Genomic DNA, 20,565 nt, shown 5'->3' with positions numbered 1-20,565 from the left:
GTTAAAACTGTAATGTCACTTTCCTAATGTAGACCGTTATGATGGCAAAACCGAATATACAGTATACAAAACATGTTAAAATAAATAAAATAAATAAATAGAACAGAATGAGAAACAGCCCTCCTAGTATCTCACTGACTTATGTTAGGACATTTTGAAATTGATCTCAAGTTCCTTGTTATTGACGTGTTGCCTCCCCTGTCCCGGGGTGGCAATTTCTCTGAGATGTTGATCCGCAGAGAGCAAAAATGGATTTACAAACTTAAATGCCTTTCCCCTATGGGTTTAAATAATTAAATAGAATAGCAATATTTCATCTAGTAGTCTGTATTTGTTATCGTCATTTTTCATTATACATTCTCTTGTTGTTATTTCTGCTTCATGATTGGCTGACTCCGTTTGAGTTGCTGTTCCCCTACTGGCCTATTCTTAGGCACCAAAACTTTGGTCCCTTTAAATGTTTGGGTCTGTTTTCACCGCCCTCTCTCCTTGCTGTGTCAACTGTTTGAATGTGGCTTTGCATATAAGGTATGTTTTAGCAGCACAATATCTGAATACAGTACCAGTCTGTTTGGTCCTTTTTGTTAATAATATTATTAATGTTTTATGTTTCAGTTATTAAAAATCTTTATCATCTACTGTCCCTCCTGATGCAGCCTTTTGGCGAAACACGGGTCCATGTCGGGGGACCCTATTGAGAACTGCTATGTTTGACAGATGAACAATAAAGTTGCCGTTTTGAAAGCAAAATGAAAGATTTGCTTTTTACAAATCTATTTAAGCCTGGACCTCCTCAATTTCTTTGCATCTCCTTGGGTGTTTGGTTATTTAATAATTGGAGTGCATTTTCCCTCTTCCATTTTTGTGATTTTGGATTTCTCTGGTTTTCTGGAGCTGTTTGAATGGGTACCATTGCCGACAACCTCACTTTCAACTACTCAGAGGACGCGTTCTGGGCAGTTTTGACAGACCCGCCTTTCTTCTCAGAATCTAATACCCCTGCATCTAGCTGTTGTGCTAGGAGGTGGACCCTTGGCCTAGTGCAGGATTGGTAGGCTCCATGGTCGGACCCAGAGAGCGCCTGCCACCAGGAGGTGGCGCACAAGAGGAGACAGAGGCTAGCTGGAGCTTCATCACTAACAACCCGGGCCTCACAGGATCTCCTTGATAGGAAGTTCAGGAGTGTGCCCACCATGATCGAGGGTGTGTGATCGATACCTAGGCTTGAAGTCATGGGTGCCTGAGAAGGCCAGAAGAGTTTCTCTGAATGTATAGCAAGGATCAAGGCCAGGTTCATGGAAGCATGGTCAGTCAATGCAAGGGTCAGAGCCAATAATCAGTCCGTGGATAGTCAGGCAATGCAGAGGTCAGTTACCAGTAGTCAGTCCATGGGTAGTCAGCCAAAGCAGAGGTCAAGTTCCAGGAGGCAGTTAGACGTGGCCAAGTTCAGGCAGAGGTCAGTTCCAGGCAGCATGCAGACATGGTCAAGTTCAGGCAGAAGGTCAGAGGCAGGCAGCAGTCAGACGTGGTCGTAGAAGCAGACAGAAGGTCAGAGGCAGGCAGCGGTCAAAGTTAGTCAAGGAAAGCAGAGGTCAGTACAGAGAAGAAAGTCTGAAGGTACTTCCTGGGGAGATGAGGAGACAAGGATGCTGGAACAGAAGGACACTAGAACAGGACTGGAACGAGACTGGAACAGGACTGGAACAAGACTGGAACAAAGGCTGGAATGAGACTGGAACACAGACTGGAATGCAGAGGCAAACTAGAAACACTCATGGTGTTGACCCGATTGCCAAGGCAGGGATCAAGGGAATGAGCCCTACCTTATATACTGCATGCTGTGACATCATCGGGGATTGTCGGACCCAGGTTTTTCGCACTATTATCTTTAAAAGAGATGACGCTGACCGTGTGTGCGCCTAGGAGTGGGGCTGAGGATCAGGAGGATGTGAAGCCCCGGCGGGAGTTCCGCTGTGAGGCCTGGTTGAGCAAAGGCAAGGGGGGAAGCTGGGGACACCACGAACTGGCTGAGGTCGCATAGGAGGTGAGCCGGTACTGGTGGACGGTGTAGCGAGGTGAGCGGGGCTGGCCGCACTGCGGACGTGGCTGGGTAGCGCAACACTAGCACATCTTAGATTGACATTATCAACTTACAGAAACGCCTTACCCGTTCAGACCTGCACGCTCTAACTCTCATTGAGTATTGCCGATGCCAAGTCCAAAGAATACCGCGGGGCTTGAGGATTCAAAAGGAGCCCCGGTTACACACAGATAACAAATACTATTTGACCCGTTGGAACCAAATTCTTAATAAATGTTCATTCGACTTGATGTTGCTAATTATTGAGACCAATAAACAACTGTCATCTATACTACGGGAGGAACTTTCGGTTCAGCTCGACACCATTAAGAATTCGACTCCATAGGAAGCCTTTGAGCAACAATTGGCTGAGTTCAATACAAATTTAGAGAAGTTCAGAAGCGATTTGAAGGTGGCCAAATATAAGAAATTTCTATGTGATGAATCTGACTACTCTAAGAGATTTTTCTATTCATGGATGTCTACTGCAAGCACATCACGCAAGAAAGTCACCTTTGCAAACTCCTCCTCAGACGATTCATCAAGGGACAAGATAGTTGCAGCTACTCTCCAGGTGGATGCATCTGGCACATCTGTTTCACATCCTTCTTCCTTGTTCTCTTATCAACAACAACCTTTTTTAGAACTCCCTCAACCTGGGAAACCTTCATGGAATCCCAGGTTTTGAGGGCGACCACAGATAACTCAAACCTTCAGGGTAACACGAAATACACGACAACAACAGCCTTATAACCCATGGCAGTAGTCCCTGGGCCCACAGGTTTGGTCTTCAACCTTTCATTATGTCAATTCTCCAGGACTGAAATTTCTATTTTGGAAAAAGGACTATTATTTGTCCCCAGTATTCTTTATGATCCCTTTGATATATAGATATATCTATTCTGCTTTTTTCGTATGTTACGCATTAAATGTTTCTTTGCAGACTCTGCTCCTTCCAATGATTTGTCATTAGTTTATAAGAAGTCTAGGTAGCTCACCCCAGGGCCCGTGGACCCTATTTTGCTTACTTTTGAGAAATTGATACAATCAGGTATTCAGCATTTACCCCAGAGACCTATGGTGAAACATTACAACATCTCTAAGGATGAGAAAGCTGCTATTAAATCTTTGACAGATGATCAATCGATTATCATCAAACTCGCTGATAAAGGGGGAGGTATTTTGGTTTTGTATATGGATTGTTATGTTGGGGAGGTAACACGTCAACTATTGGATAATAATTTTTATGTTCCTTTGGCTTCTGATCCCACATCAGAATTACAAGAAACTATTAAGAATGTTGTACAACAAGCCCTGGAATCACATCAAATCACTCCCCGCTAGGCAGCATTCCTACAGGTTGATTTTACTAAGACCCCCACATTCTATATTCTCCCATAAATACATAAATCCTTACATAATCCCCCAGGATGCCCCATTGTCTCTGTCATAGGGTCAGTTTTGGAACCCTTGTCTCAATTTCTGGACATCTTTTTGCAACCCTTAGTCAGTAAAAGCCGGTTCTATGTCGGAGACTCTAGTCACTTCATCAGTATATTAAACAATATTTCTCTGCCCCCTAATTCATGCTTTTTGGTTACCTTTGACATCATCTCTCTTTATTCCAACATCCTTCAAGAAGAGGCCCTGACTTTAATTAAAGACATTCTGAATCACCGCCCAGGCCCATGCTGTATCTCCACTACTTTTTTACTCACTCTCACACGTCTGGCTCTCACTAAGAATTATTTCCAATTCCAATCAACCATTTATCAACAAATAAAAGGGACTGCTATGGGGGCTACCATGGCACCGAGTTTAGCTTGCCTATATGTTAGCAAATTTGAGGACTTTTCATATATCCTTCCTCATGGTCACCATTCATATTTTCATGGCACCGATACATTGATCAGCTATCAACCCAAAGCAATAACCAATATATCCCATGTGAATACACAAAATAAATTTTTTGTTTCTAAAGACCTCAAACAAAGGCACACTGTTCCATGCTAGTTAGCAAAGGTTTAGTTATACTATTAGTATAATCATAGGTCCTTTTTTTGAAGCATTTTCAATTTGCTCATTGTGATAAAGTGAATATGATCATTCAAAAAATCAATGTCATGCTGTATTATTAAATTGTACTGTGTATATTAGGGATGTGAATCGTTTTTCAACGATTAAAATTATCGTCCGATAATGTTAATATCGTCTTAAATCATTATAGAACACGATACAATAGAAATTCTAACGATTATCGTTAAAAATCGTTAAATCGTGTTAGTGCGCACTAACTCCCAGTTAGTGCGCACTAACTCGATTTAGTGCGCACTAACTGAAAATGATACAAATAAACACTTTCCAGGTCACTGAAGGTCAGTTAGGAATGAATATGTGTTCCTATTGGCTGGCTGCCCTCTTATCTATTGATGTTACCAAGGTTACCACTGAGGTGATGGTTGGGGGGATGGGAAATGGAACTGGAAACTAACGAACACCAACAGAAAATAAAACAAAGTGTTCACACTTCCCAGGTCAGTAAAGGTCACTTAGGAATGAATATGTATGTATTCCTATTGGCTGGCTGTGCTCTTATCTATTGATGTTACCAAGGCTAACACTGAGGTAATGGTTGGGGGGATGTGAAATGGAAACAGTTGGAAGCTTGACAAAAAATGTAATGTAATGATCAGCACTCACGTGACTAGAACTTGTTTGTTTATTATTTTTGTTAGCAGGCACCTGAAATACTAGTGCATGTTGAATTTGCCAATCACTGTGCATTTTAGAAAGGTGGTCCTGGCTGGAACTGTACACAGTTCAAATATATGTAATTGATTGTTGGTAAGTGTATTTTTTAAGTAGCCACACTGGCACCAGTATGTTTACTTTTCCTCCTACTTAACTCACTAGCTCAGCTTTGTAAGAAGGGCTTCTCTGCTTGTGTGTTGCTTTTGTTTGGTGTGAGGAGAGCAGAAACATCAGATCTTTATTCAATCTACTACAGTCATCTCTTACAGTGCCCTATCCCTATTAATACCAGGAGTGTTGTGATCTTCCTGCACACACAGTGCCCTAACCCTGGCACCAGGGGTGTTGTGATTTTCCTGCACACAGTGCCCTAACCCTGGCACCAGGGTGTTGTGATCTTCCTGCACACACAGTGCCCTAACCCTGGCACCAGGGGTGTTGTGATCTTCCTGCACACACAGTGCCCTAACCCTGGCACCAGGGGTGTTGTGATTTTCCTGCACACAGTGCCCTAACCCTGGCACCAGGGGTGTTGTGATCTTCCTGCACACAGTGCCCTAACCCTGGCACCAGGGGTGTTGTGATCTTCCTGCACACAGTGCCCTATCCCTATTAATACCAGGACTGTTGTGATCTTCCTGCACACAGTGCCCTATCCCTATTAATACCAGGACTGTTGTGATCTTCCTGCACACAGTGCCCTAACCCTGGCACCAGGGGTGTTGTGATCTTCATGCACACACAGTGCCCTAACCCTGGCACCAGGGGTGTTGTGATCTTCCTGCACACACAGTGCCCTAACCCTGGCACCAGGGGTGTTGTGATTTTCCTGCACACAGTGCCCTAACCCTGGCACCAGGGGTGTTGTGATCTTCCTGCACACAGTGCCCTATCCCTATTAATACCAGGAGTGTTGTGATCTTCCTGCACACACAGTGCCCTAACCCTGGCACCAGGGGTGTTGTGATCTTCCTGCACACAGTGCCCTAACCCTGATACCAGTCTGAGACAGCTCCCTCCCTGCATTACTAGTGAGAGGCTGGCTTCACAGACAGGGGGGAGCTGCCTGAACCTCACGCCAGACTTCCCCTATGTCCCAGCTAGTGAATGGTGTGTGGATGAGGGGGGGGGGGGAGGAGGATGGTGAAGTCTGAGACAGCTCCCTCCCTGCATTACTAGTGAGAGGCTGGCTTCACAGACAGGGGGGAGCGGCCTGACCCTCACTCCTGACTTCCCCCATGTCCCAGCTAGTGAATGGTGTGTGGGTGAGGGGGGGGGGGGGGAGGATGGTGAAGTCTGAGACAGCTCCCTCCCTGCATTATTAGTGAGAGGCTGGCTTCACAGACAGGGGGGGGGGCTGCCTGACCCTCACTCCTGACTTCCCCCATGCCCCAGCTAGTGAATGGTGTGTGGGTGAGGGGGGGGGGTGAGGAGGATGGTGAAGTCTGAGACAGCTCCCTCCCTGCATTACTAGTGAGAGGCTGGCTTCACAGACAGGGGGGAGCTGCCTGACCCTCACTCCTGACTTCCCCCATGTCCCAGCTAGTGAATGGTGTGTGGGTGAGGGGGGGGGGGGAGGATGGTGAAGTCTGAGACAGCTCCCTCCCTGCATTACTAGTGAGAGGCTGGCTTCACAGACAGGGGGGAGCTGCCTGACCCTCACTCCTGACTTCCCCCATGTCCCAGCTAGTGAATGGTGTGTGGGTGAGGGGGGGGGGGAGGAGGATGGTGAAGTCTGAGACAGCTCCCTCCCTGCATTACTAGTGAGAGGCTGGCTTCACAGACAGGGGGGAGCTGCCTGACCCTCACTCCTGACTTCCCCCATGTCCCAGCTAGTGAATGGTGTGTGGGTGAGGGGGGGGAGGATGGTGAAGTCTGAGACAGCTCCCTCCCTGCATTACTAGTGAGAGGCTGGCTTCACAGACAGGGGGGAGCTGCCTGACCCTCACTCCTGACTTCCCCCATGTCCCAGCTAGTGAATGGTGTGTGGGTGAGGGGGGGGGGGGGGAGGAGGATGGTGAAGTCTGAGACAGCTCCCTCCCTGCATTACTAGTGAGAGGCTGGCTTCACAGACAGGGGGGAGCTGCCTGACCCTCATTCCTGACTTCCCCCATGTCCCAGCTAGTGAATGGTGTGTGGGTGAGGGGGGGGGGGAGGAGGATGGTGAAGTCTGAGACAGCTCCCTCCCTGCATTACTAGTGAGAGGCTGGCTTCACAGACAGGGGGGAGCTGCCTGACCCTCACTCCTGACTTCCCCCATGTCCCAGCTAGGGAATGGGGTGTGGGTGAGGGGGGGGAGGATGGTGAAGTCTGAGACAGCTCCCTCCCTGCATTACTAGTGAGAGGCTGGCTTCACAGACAGGGGGGAGCTGCCTGACCCTCACTCCTGACTTCCCCCATGTCCCAGCTAGTGAATGGTGTGTGGGTGAGGGGGGGGGGGAGGAGGATGGTGAAGTCTGAGACAGCTCCCTCCCTGCATTACTAGTGAGAGGCTGTCTTCACAGACAGGGGGGAGCTGCCTGACCCTCACTCCTGACTTCCCCCATGTCCCAGCTAGTGAATGGTGTGTGGGTGAGGGGGGGGGAGGATGGTTAAGTCTGAGACAGCTCCCTCCCTGCATTACTAGTGAGAGGCTGGCTTCACAGACAGGGGGGAGCTGCCCTGACCCTCACTCCTGACTTCCCCCATGTCCCAGCTAGTGAATGGTGTGTGGGTGAGGGGGGGGGGGAGGAGGATGGTGAAGTCTGACAGCTCCCTCCCTGCATTACTAGTGAGAGGCTGGCTTCACAGACAGGGGGGAGCTGCCTGACCCTCACTCCTGACTTCCCCCATCTCTAGAGACCTGCCTTATCACCAAACTGGAGTCAGTGTGTGCAGTAAAGGAGACCTGCCTTGTCCCCACCCAAGCTGGAGTCAGTGTGTGCGCATATTATAATGCAATGCACAGGAAGCAATGAGGTGACTGCAGGAGTAGTGCACTGGCTGCCTACCTAGGCTTGAATATATTAATGCTGCAGTACTAATACAAATAAATTATAATTCTGCTAAACTGCCACTAGCCTCACCAGTTACACTAGCCAAGTAGCTTAGTCAGACATTCACCACCACCTAATAATAATGAATTATTAATTCAGTGATATAACAAATCATTTAAAAAAAATTGAGTAGGTTAATATAAGAGATGACTGTAGTAGATTGAATAAAGATCTGATGTTTCTGCTCTCCTCACACCAAACAAAAGGAACACACAAGCAGAGAAGCCCTTCTTACAAAGCTGAGCTAGTGAGTTAAGTAGGAGGAAAAGTAAACATACTGGTGCCAGTGTGGCTACTTAAAAAATACACTTACCAACAATCAATTACATATATTGGAACTGTGTACAGTTCCAGCCAGGACCACCTTTGTAAAATGCACAGTGATTGGCAAATTCAACATGCACGTGTCTGCTAACAAAAATAATAAACAAAGAAGTTCTAGTCACGTGAGTGCTGATCATCACATGTCAAGCTTCCAACTGTTTCCATTTCACATCCCCCCAACCATTACCTCAGTGGTAACCTTGGTAACATCAATAGATACGAGCACAGCCAGCCAATAGGAATACATATTCATTCCTAAGTGACCTTTACTGACCTGGGAAGTGTGAACACTTTTTTTCATTTTCTGTTGGTGTTCGTGAGTTTCCAGTTCCATTTCCCATCCCCCCAACCATCACCTCAGTGGTAACCTTGGTAACATCAATAGATAAGAGGGCTGCCAGCCAATAGGAACACATATTCATTCCTAACTGACCTTCAGTGACCTGGAAAGTGTCTATTTGTATCATTTTCCGTTAGTGCGCACTAACTCGAGTTAGTGCGCACTAACGGGGAGTTAGTACGCACTAACTCGAGTTAGTGCGCACTAATCGGAAAAAACGATTTTTAACGATTTTTCAACGAAATAATCGTGCCAAACACGATTTTCTTCTCCTGCCACACGATTTCTATCGTTAAGACAATATGGAAAACGATTCACATCTCTAGTGTATATATACTTATTGAAGCATGGCATTGATGACAAGAAGTCTTGTAACACTTAGCTTTTAAGCTGTTGGAGGAAATGCCTGAAATCTTAGTCGAAGAGGCTTGTATGGTATGAGCCAGACACGGACCGCATATTGGCATATAACTGCCTTCTTCAAGGGGCCAGTTACATCTGAGGATTTAAAAAACATTAGTAAAGACACTGTAACACAAACATCGAAAAAAAAATACTTATTTGACATCCCTGGGTACTAACATATAGAAGTAGCAGCGGCATTTTATGGACCGGTAGTTTGTCTCCTCTGCCACAGGGGTCACACAAGCACCATTTTTAAAGAGATGACTGGCCAGTGGGTGAATGCCACATATATCGGAAAATGATGTCATTAGTTGCCAGGTATTTACAGCATAGAATACCATTCAATAGCGGCATTTAGTCCATTGGGTTGCATACTATTTAGGTGAAAAATCCAACGTTGCTCACGATAATTCAAAATGTTTTGTGGATCACCCCCCTTAGATGACACATATATTCTGTCGATCACCCGCCACTTCAGATCCACAAATAAATGTTGTTTATCTAGGCAGTGCTGAACTATGGGTGATGTTAGTTTTCAAGTGTTTAAACAGCTCCGTTGTTCAATCAGTCTGGTTCTAATGACTAGTTTGGTCCTCTCAACATAGATTTTGTTGCATGGACACATTATAATGTAAATAACATGAGATGTAGAACAATCCAAATGAAAATTGACTGAATGAGTTTTACCAACATTGTCTGTCCATGAAACCCCATCAATAGGTTAAGAACATAAGGTGCATCTATTACAAGCCCAGTGACCAATAGGATCTTTAATATGCAGTATTTCATCTGTACTCAAAAAAGAGTGAGTGAGTAGGTCTCTCAGACTATGGCCCCAACTGTAGGCAATTAATGGAGGTTCAGAAAAAATCACATGTGTTTTCAGAATATGCCAATATTTATGGATGGCCATGGCAATTGTTGTGGATTTTGTTGAATATCTGAGAGTACATACCAATGGAAAATCATTAGGATGTTCAGATTTTTCTAAAAGTAGCCACTCACGTTGGGCATTACATGCTCGTTTAAGAGCTTTCTTAATGATGGATGGAGGGTAATTATGGTGCAGCAGCCTAGATACCAACAATTGGGCCTGTGTGGAAAATTCCTCTTTATCAGAACATAACCGGCAGAGGCATAAAAATTGGCCCACTGGAAGATTTTTCTTCAAATTATATGTATGGTAAGTAGAAAAATGCAATAAAGTGTTTTTGTCCATAGGTTTTTTGTACAGAGTAGTGGAAAAATGATCATGGTTGAGGGTAATCAAAATATCCAAAACATGAATCCATAAATGATGAAAATGCATGGAGAAGAAAAGGTTGGGGTCCAAAGAGTTTATCCACTCTAGAAACTGTTGTAAATCAGATTCATTACTGTGCCATAAGAAAAAAATATTGTCAATGTACCGTGTCCAATGGGATACAGGTAAAAAAGCAGGTGCAGAATATAAATATTTTTCCTCAAAGTTTGTCTTCAAAAAAAAGGACCTATGATTATACTAATGGTATACCTAAACCTTTGCTAACTAGCATGGAACAGTGTGCCTTTGTTATTGCTTTGGGTTGGTAGCTCATTTATATGTTGAATGTTCAGCTGCCAATATGGCGCCGATCGCCTTTGCCCTTACCTTGTCACAGGGAGCGACGGTCACTCCCTGTGACAAGTTAAGGGCAAAGGCGATCGGCGCCATTTTGAAACCTCCAGCACCGGCACGATTGAAGGGATGGCTCCTGGACCCCCGCTAGACCACCAGGTACATATAAAAGGTTTTTGGGGGGGTCAGGAGGGTGGTAGAAGCAAAGGGGTAATTTGAAAAGGGTCGGGGTGGGGGTTTTTTTTCGGGCCATTGGCGCCTTTTTATCAGTGGTAGCCAAAATGGCGCCGATGGCCCGAGAGCGGGAGATCGTGCCGGGGACCCCCCCCCCCCCCCCCCACTGGACCACCAGGTAATTTAACATTTTGGGGGGGTTCGGGAGGGTGGGGGAGTGTAAGGAATTTCTTTTAAAAGGTCGGGGTGGGTTTAGAGGTTGTGTTGGTGTGCCAGTTTTCCCACCCTCCCCCAAATAATTCCCGTGCTCTATTTAACGATACAATATAAATGCTCCTGACGATAAATCGTGGACATTTGTATTGTATCGTGTACTCTAACGGTTTAGAACGATTTTAAAATTATCGGACGATAATTTTAATCGTTCAAAAACGATTCACATCCCTAATAATAAGTAATTGATAGGTTCTAGCAACTTTATGACATTATTAAGACAGTCCTTCAATGGGGGTACTGTGTGAGTGACCAGTCAGAAAATCCCTGAGCTGGTGAGGTTCAAAAAACACATAGTTGTTATTCATATACCTAACACAGAAGTTACTAGGACCCTCTATCTCATTGCAAGAAATTCCTTTCTACGGGTTTGTGTTATTTTTACTACGTCAGGATATATACAAATTTGTGCTCTGTAAAACAGAGCTAGCCTGTGTCTAAGAAACAATTTCTATACATGGTTTCGGTCTGAAACAAAAGCAAATGATACCAATATGGATTTCCTTTCCTTAACTTCTGACTCTATAGATATTTCCAAAAGTTCAGATATATCCAAGGTATTTCTCCCTTCTTCTTCTCCTTCACTTCCTCTTTGAGATAGATAATATATCTTTGTAAAAACAGGTAAATGTGTTTCAGGTATTTTCAAAACCTGTTTCATATAAGTCTTGAATAATTCAACTGGAGATATCTTTCTTATAACAGGAAAGTTTATTACTCTTAGATTCAATATTCTTAAGGTATTCTCCAAGTGAATTTTTATACAATTTTCATATCACATATTTTCTGACATGTAATATATTGCTACTCTCACCTATACCAAATAGTACACTGCTACGCTAACCTCTAAATGTTTCAACACACATTTTTATCTGTCCCCATGTTATGTGCGTCCTCGTTCTCACACCGTTCTCTATCCACACTTATTGTCCATACTCCTTATGTCCATCCAACAAAGATATTTGTTTCACCCTAACTTCTTAGGGCTTCATCAGGGACTCGTTCACACCAATATTCCACAGTAAAGAATGTAACAATCAAACAATGTAATTAAACAACTACCATCAAAATTGTTACTAAATCTAACTCAAAATTGATTAACTTACCACCCCATATAAATGATATGCTTACTTCCTGTAACTGCTGTAATATATTATATGTCAGAAAATATGTGATGTGAACATTGTATAAAAATTCACTTTTTGAAATATATGATCAATTATACTATCTGATTATGAATTTTTGGAGCTGCTGACTATGATAATTTTTGTTTTTAAAATGATTGGATGTGTGTGGATGGGATAATTATGAATGTGTTAGACAGTATTTATTTGTCTAGATAAGAATTTATTGTATGTATATGAATAAACATTTTGTAGATTTAATATTAAATTGTGATGCGTATAGTTCCCTAGAAGTGTAGTCATCTTTTTAGTTTGGACAGGGACCGACATTCAATTTTTTCTATTCCTGGATTGGCTTAATAGCTGTAACAAACACATACAGTTTAATTTCTCCATTGACTAATCCAAAATAGCTTTTCTGGACGTGCTAGTATCTTTTGAAGATGGGATCTTTACAACATCTATTTTCCGTAAAGAAACAGATCATAACACACTGCTAAAGTTTGACAGTCATCACCCCTCAGCTTTAAGGTTGAACATCCTGGCTGGTTAGCTACTTAGACTTTGGTGCCTCTGCTCTTCAAGAGAAGACTTTGTAAACCAATCTAAGCAGATGTTGCTTAGGTTTAAGGAAAGAGAGTACCTTCAAAGGGTCCTTTGTAGAGTGTTCAAATGCACCCTTTATGTTAATCAGGAACTACTTTTTATTCCCCAAGCTAGAACATCTGATGCATGCATTAATTGCATTCTGCCCTTCTCAACTCATGTACAGAGTATCACCACAATTATGTCACAAGGTTTTTGATTGCCCCCCTTCAATTTTCTTTTTCTGGGGAAGAAATCTTAGAGACATTCTCTCTCTCTCTGGGGGAGTGATAGTGCTAAGGAAGATTACATGAATATACCTTTCTATATGAGCCAAGTTTTCAATTACCCCAATATTGACTCGGTAAATGTAACATCAGGACATGCCAGAGACATAAAATTCCTGGATGGAATAAATGACTGGTTCATGGAACAATTGATTCAGGAACCAATAAGAGAGGGAGCTATTTTAGATATAATTCTTAGTGGAATGCAGGATTTGGTGAGAAAGGTAATGGTGGTGGGGCCACTTGGCAATAGTGATCCTAACATGATCAAGTTGAACAAATGACTGGAAGCTCTAATGCTAAATTTTCAAAAGGGAAAACTGATAAAATGAGGATAATTGAAAAAAACTGAAAGGAGCAGCTGCAAAGGTTAAAAGTGTACAACAGTCATGGACATTGTTTAAAAATACAATCTTAGAAGCTCAGTCTAGATATATTCCATGCATTAAGAAAGATGGGGGGAAGGCAAAATGATTAACAGCATGGTTAAAAGTGAGATGAAAGAGGCTATTTTAGCCAAAAAAAATCCTTCAAAAATTTAAAGAAGGATCCATCTGAAGAAAATAGAAAAAAGCATAAGCATTGTCAACTTAAGTATAAAACATTGATAAGGCAGGCTAAGAGAGAATTTGAAATGAAGTTGGCCATAGAGGCAAAAACTCATAATAAAAACTTTATTAAATATTTCCGAAGCAAGAAACATGTGAGGGAGTCGGTTGGACTGTTAGATGACTGAGGGGTTAAAGGCAATCTTAGGGAAGATAAGGCCATGGCAGAAGACTAAATTAATTCTTTGCTTCTCTGTTTACTAATGAAGATATTGGAGAGATACTGGTACTAGAGATGGTTTTCAAGGGTGATGATTCAGATGAACTGACCAAATCACTGTGAACCTGGAAGATGTAAAAGGCCAGATTGACAAACTAGTAAATCACCTGGACCAGATGGTATGCACCCCAGGGTTCTGAAGGAACTAAAAAATTAAATTTCAAATCTATTAGTTAAAATTTATAAGCTATCATTAAAATCATCCATTGTAACTGAAAACTGGAGAGTGGCCATTGTAACCCCAATATTTAAAAAGGGCTCTGGGGATAATCCAGGAAACCATAGACTCGTGAGCCTGACTTAAGTGGTGGGAAAAATAATGGAAACTATTCTAAAGATGAAAATCATAGAGCATATAGAAAGACATAGATTCCTTGAACACAGTCAGCATGGCTTTGCTCAAGGCAAGTCTTGCCTCACAAATCTGCTTCATTTTTTTGAAGAGGTTAATAAACATGTGGATATAGGTGAGTCAGTAGATGTAGCACATTTGGATTTTCAGAAGATGTTTGTCAAAGTCCCTCATGAGAGGCTTCTAAGGAAACTAAAAAGTCATGGGATAGGAGCCAGTGTACTTTTGTGGATTACAAATTGGTTGAAAGACAGGAAACAGAGTAGGATTAAATGAACAATTTTCTCAGTGGAAAAGGGTAAACACTGGAGTGCCTCAGGGATCTGTACTTGGACCAGTGCTTTTCAATATATTTATAAATGATATGGAAAGGGGAATGACGAGTAAGGTAATCAACTTTGCAGATGATACAAAATTATTCAGAGTAGTTAAATCATAAGCGGATTCTGATAAATTGTAGGAGGACCTTGTGAGATTGGAAGACTGGCCATCCAAATGGCAGATGAAATTCATTGTGGATAAGTGCAAGGTGATGCATATAGGAAAAAGTAATCCATGCTGTAGTTACACATTGTTAGATTCCGTATTAGGAGCTATCACCCAGGAAAAAGATCTAGGCTATTTCTCCTCCCGTCAGGTACAAGAACTTAGATTGTAAGCCCTCTGGGGATAGAGAAATGCAGTACCTGAATGTAAACCGGTGTGATATCTCAATTGAGATCAAATGTTGGTATATAAAAATAATAAATAAATAGTGGATAAAACATTGAAATTGTCAGCTCAGTGTGCTGCAGCAATCAAAAAAGCAAACAAAATGTTAGGAATTATTTGGAAGGGAATTGTGAATAGAATGTAAAATATCATAATGCCTCTGTATTGCTCCATGGTGAGACCGCACCTTGAGAAGTGTGTACAATTTTGGTCACCACATCTCAAAAAAGATTTAATTATGATGGAGAAGGTACAGAGAAGGGTGACCAAAATGGTAATGCTAAATGCTAAAGAGGTTAAGGCTGTTTAGCTTAGAGAAGAGATGGCTGAGGGGGGATATGATAAAATCATGAAAGGTCTATAACAGGTAAATGTGAATTGGTTATTTACTCTTTTGGATAATAGAAGGACTAAGGGGCATTCCATGAATTTAGCAAGTGGAACATTTAAAACTAATCAGAGAAAATTATTTTTCACTCAACACACAATTAACGTCTGAAATGTGTTGCCAGAGGATGTGGTTAGTGCGGTTAGTGTAGCTGGGTTTAAAATGGTTTGGATAAGTTCTTGGAGGCAAAGTCCATTAACTGCTATTAATCATGTTATTTTACAGAATAGCCACTGCTATTACTGGCCTCAGTAGCCTGGGATTTACTTAGTATTTTGGTACTTGCCAGGTACTTGTAGCCTGGATTGGCCACTGTTGGAAACAGGATGCTGGGCTTGATGGACCCTGGTCTGACCCAGTATGGCAATTTCTTGTGTTCTTATGTTCATAAGAAGCCCAGAATATCACAGCTGTTTGTCTCAGAATCAGACCTTTTTATTCTCAGACCTTTCAGATTTACTACTTAGAATAATACAAACATCTTTTGCCTTTTAAGTAAGAAACTTATATTATAACACTAAAAGAGCATATACTTATAATAATTAAAGCTTAGCATATTATAGGTGAACACAGCATAATACACATCAGGATAACCTTGACATGCTTAGGGTGTTGTTAATATATTTAGTTAAATATCCTAGGGGTGTGCATTCGTTCCCTATGAATTGGTAATCCGCAACGTATAGGGCCATATTCGTTGTATTTGTGGGGAAGCGAAATGTATCACGATTCCCCACGAATACAACGAATCTTCGCCAAATTATTCGGCTGTCTAAAGGAGCCAATTTAAACAAACCCCCCACCCTCCTGACACCCCCAAGACTTGCCAAAAGTCCCTAGTGGTCCAACGGGGGTCCTGGAGCCATATCCTGCACTCAGACCGTTGGCTGCCAGTTTTCTAAATGGCGCCGATAGCCTTTGCCCTTACTATGTCACAGGGGCTACCGATGCCATTGTTCAGCCCCTGTGACATAGTAAGGGCAAAGGCTATTGGCGCCATTTTGAATACTGGCAGCCAACGGCCCAAGTGCTGGAGATCGCTCCAGGACCCCCGCTGGACCACTAGGGAATTTTGGCAAGTCTTGGGGGGGGGGGCGGGTCAGGAGGGTGGGGGGTTTGTTTAAAAAAAAAAACATCCCAACCCTTTAAATTTAAATAACTACAACCCCCCACCCTCCTGACCCCTGCAAGACTTGACAAAAGTCCCTGGTGATCCAGCGGCGGTCCTGGAGTGATCTCCTGCACACGGGCCGTCGGCTGCCAGTATTCAAAATGGCATCAATAGCCTTTGCCCTTACTATGTCACAGGGGTTACTGGTGCCATTGGTAGGCCCCTGTCATATGGTAGGAGCACAAGATGGTGCCAGCCATCCATTGTTCCTACCATATGACAGCTCCCGGACCCCCATTTTAAGCAAAATGGCGCTGGCCATATTGCCGTACAGCAAAATGGCGCCGGCCGTACGGCAACACGATTCGAGTGCAGGAGGTCATTCCCGGACCCCCGCTGGACTTTTGGCAAGTCTTGTGGGGGTCAGGAGGCCCCCCCAAGCTGGCCAAAAGTCCCTGGGGGTCCAGCGGGGTTCCGGGAGCGATCTCCTACGCTCGTGACGTCGGGGAACAGGAACCAAAATGGCACCGGCGCTACCTTTGCCCTCTCATATGACAGGGCAAAGGTAGCGCCGGCGCCATTTTCTATCAACGCGCCCGACGCCCGAGAGATCACAACGGGACCCCCCCACTGGACCCCAGGTAATTTAAGACATTTTGGGGGGGTTCAGGAGGGTGGGGGATTTATTTTAAAGGGTCGGGTGGGTTTTAGGGATGTTTTAGTGTGCCGGTTTTCCCGCCCTCCCCCTTCCCCTCCCCCTTCCCCCGATTTACAATTTTTGACGATAAATCGGGGGAATTCCTATTAAATATCACCTCTAACGATTTTTGACGATTTAAAATATATCGGACGATATTTTAAATCATCAAAAAACGATTCACATCCCTAATTTTCACACATACGTCATCTCGCACCCAAGGCCGTGGCCAATTTATTACATTTGCACGCAAATGCGTATATATTATAAAATAGTCTAGCCATGCACACGTGTGCCAAATATTAAGTGGTTGCACGCAAATCCCACTTCTGCCCCGTAAACAGGGGGATTTTGAAAAGGCCATGTACCCATGCCATTCCCAGTTCGTCCAAAGTTCTTCCAGTTAACAGATAGGTCCTCTAACCCCTCCCCTAGTTTGATAACGTACATTCCCTTCAGTTATGCTAGACCCTTTAAACCCCTCAAAAATGACTCAATCCTTTTATTTTTTAACTTACAAATCATTCATAGCAGAAGTAAAGTTACGTGGCAGGAGACCTCAGCGCGCCGGCGCAGGTAAGTATTTATGCACACATCTCAGATTCATGCCCCAGTATGCCCATACCCCGCCCAAATCCCGCCCATTCCCCGCCCCTTTTTGAAAAAATTTGGAGATGTGCGTGCTGCAGGAGCAATGTGCATATCCGGGCAAAATTTAATATCCACTCAGCTCGTTCACGCCTGACTTTATCGTGTATCCCTAATTAATGCATGTGTCGGGCTTTTAAAATTCACCTTTATATCTCTCTCTTGCTGGTAAGATAGATCCCAATTAATAAAGGCAGTTTGCAGGTTTGTTCTAGTGGGTCCAAACAAAAGTCTGTTTATTTACACAGTCCAGTCCACAAGTCACCCTGCAGTGAATGCTTGTCCCAGCAAGATTTTGAGACAGCAGCAGTTAAATCCACCTATACTACTCAGTTAAGCATAATTAGTTTAGTTTATTGGCTTAATATACTACTGCCTTACTAATATGAATCATAGTGGTTTCCATAAAAAAAGACATTCAAAATGAAAACATTACCGCATATCAAACATATATACAAATCAGTAACCAATTTTAAAAGTAAGCAATGCATAAATCTATATTAACTAAATTAAATCTAAATACATATAGACTAAGAGCAAGCTAGAATGAATAACTTCAACTAACTAATGCAAAAAAAGATGAATTAAAACTGAATCAGGTTGTTTTAAAAGCTATTTCTGGAAAGCTGTTGAAATAGCCAGGTCTTTACACCTTTTCTATACTTTGAATACTTTCATTCTTGGTGGATCTTTAAGGCAAGTCATTCCAGAGGTTGGGTCCCTGTTGTGCAAACGTAGTCTGCCTTGTAATATCTAACCTTAATAGGAGGGAGAGCTATGAGAAGATGTTTCTGGGATGAACACAGTGATCTGAAAGGATTATGTGGGAGCAACAAGTCAGTCAGGTGGTATGGGTGCCCTATGTAAAGATTTAAAAACAGAGCATGCAATCTTAAATTTCACTCTGCATAACATAGGCATTCAATGCAACTCTTTAAGTAAATGGATAGCATGACCATTTTTTTTTAGAGCCAAAGATTATTTTGGCCACCATATTTTGTAAAATGGGATAGCATTTAATTAAAGTTAGTAGAAAACCTTGATATAATGCATTGCAATAACCTAAATATCCTAACGCAAAGGTATGCACCAGCATTTGAAGGTATTCCCAGTCTAAAAAAAGTCATCTGGTGGAAGCTCAGAAAAATGCAAAATTCAGACTCACAATCCAATCAGGGATAATTTCAGCAGTGTCAGTTGAAATTCCTGCCACGATGAGCTGATGGATTTTCTTTCTCTGACTCTGATGTCTTATTTATTTATTTATTTATTTTAAACTTTTTAATACCGACATTCATGTGAAAAATTACATATTATATCGGTTTACAGTGGAACACAATATTTCAGAAAGCATTACATAGAACAGGGGTTACATAGAACTTGGACCCAAGGGATAAAACTCGGTATAGTATTAGCAGCTGTTAAAATGTGAGATGCATGGGGAACGGGGTGTCGATTATGCAAAAAACCTAAAAACCAAACACAAGAAACAAAAGAGAATAAATATATATATATATATATATATATATAATTTAAACTGGCAATTCTCAAACCCCTCCTTAAAAAACCCAACCTACCACCTACTGATCCAGCCAATTTTAGACCCATTGCTAACCTTCCAATGATCGCTAAAATCATGGAGAAGGTTGTAAACAGACAACTATCTGACTTCTTGGAAGAAAACAACATTCTCACCTCAAACCAATTCGGATTCCGAAAATCACTGAATACAGAATCACTACTAACTTCCCTCTCCGACTCCATCCTCATTAATCAGGAAAAAGGTCAACCTTTCCTTCTCCACTACTAGACCTTTCCTCAGCGTTTGATACTGTCAACCATTCGTGTCTTATCCAGCGCCTTGCAGACATCGGCATAACAGGAGTGGCGCTCAACTGGTTCATATCCTTCCTTGAAAACAGGCACTACAAGGTTAAGATTAACAACAAAGAATCACACCCCATCAGATCAAAGCACAGAGTACCACAAGGATCATCCCTTTCACCGACACTATTCAACATTTATCTCCTCCCTCTATGCCATCTACTATCCAGCCTCAAGCTAACTCACTTCCTATATGCGGATGACATTCAGATCCTCATACCGATAGTTGAATCACTCCATAAAACATGGTCTTACTGGAACAGCTGCCTCACAGAAATCAACAACTTACTCTGTAGCCTCAACCTTGTACTAAACACCAGCAAAACAGAAATCCTCATAATAGCTCCAGATAATGGAACCCTGCTCAACCAGCCGACCTCTTCCCAACTCTCCCTCACACCGATTGACCACACGCCGCAAGTAAGAGACCTCGGGGTGCTCCTAGACAACCGACTCAACTTCAGCAAGTTTGTAAACAACACCACCAGAGGATGCTTCTTCAAATTACAGGTATTAAAAAAATTAAAACCACTCCTACACTTCCGAGATTTCCGACTGGTCCTACAAGCTATCATCCTCCCTAAACTAGATTACTGCAACTCTCTCCTCCTGGGCCTGCCTGCCAGCACCATCAAACCACTTCAGATGGCCCAGAATGCGACGGCTAGAATCCTCACCAACACCAAAAAGAGAGAACACATTACCCCTATCCTTCAGAACCTTCACTGGCTGCCTATAAAATTCAGGATACTCTTTAAAGCACTCATGATGATTCACAAGGCCCTACACAACATCTCTCCCCTCAACCTATCTTTTCAACTACAACAGCACACCTCAAAGAGACCGATCAGAAGTGCATACCAAAACATGCTGCGCACCCACCCGACCACAACTTCACTCAGGAAACGAGCCTTGTCCACGGCAGGTCCCCTGCTTTGGAACAAGCTTCCGCCAGACCTCCGCCAAGAACT

Source organism: Rhinatrema bivittatum, chromosome 5, assembly GCF_901001135.1.
Source record: "Rhinatrema bivittatum chromosome 5, aRhiBiv1.1, whole genome shotgun sequence".
NCBI lineage: Eukaryota > Metazoa > Chordata > Amphibia > Gymnophiona > Rhinatrematidae > Rhinatrema > Rhinatrema bivittatum.
This window is presented reverse-complemented; position numbering follows the sequence as displayed.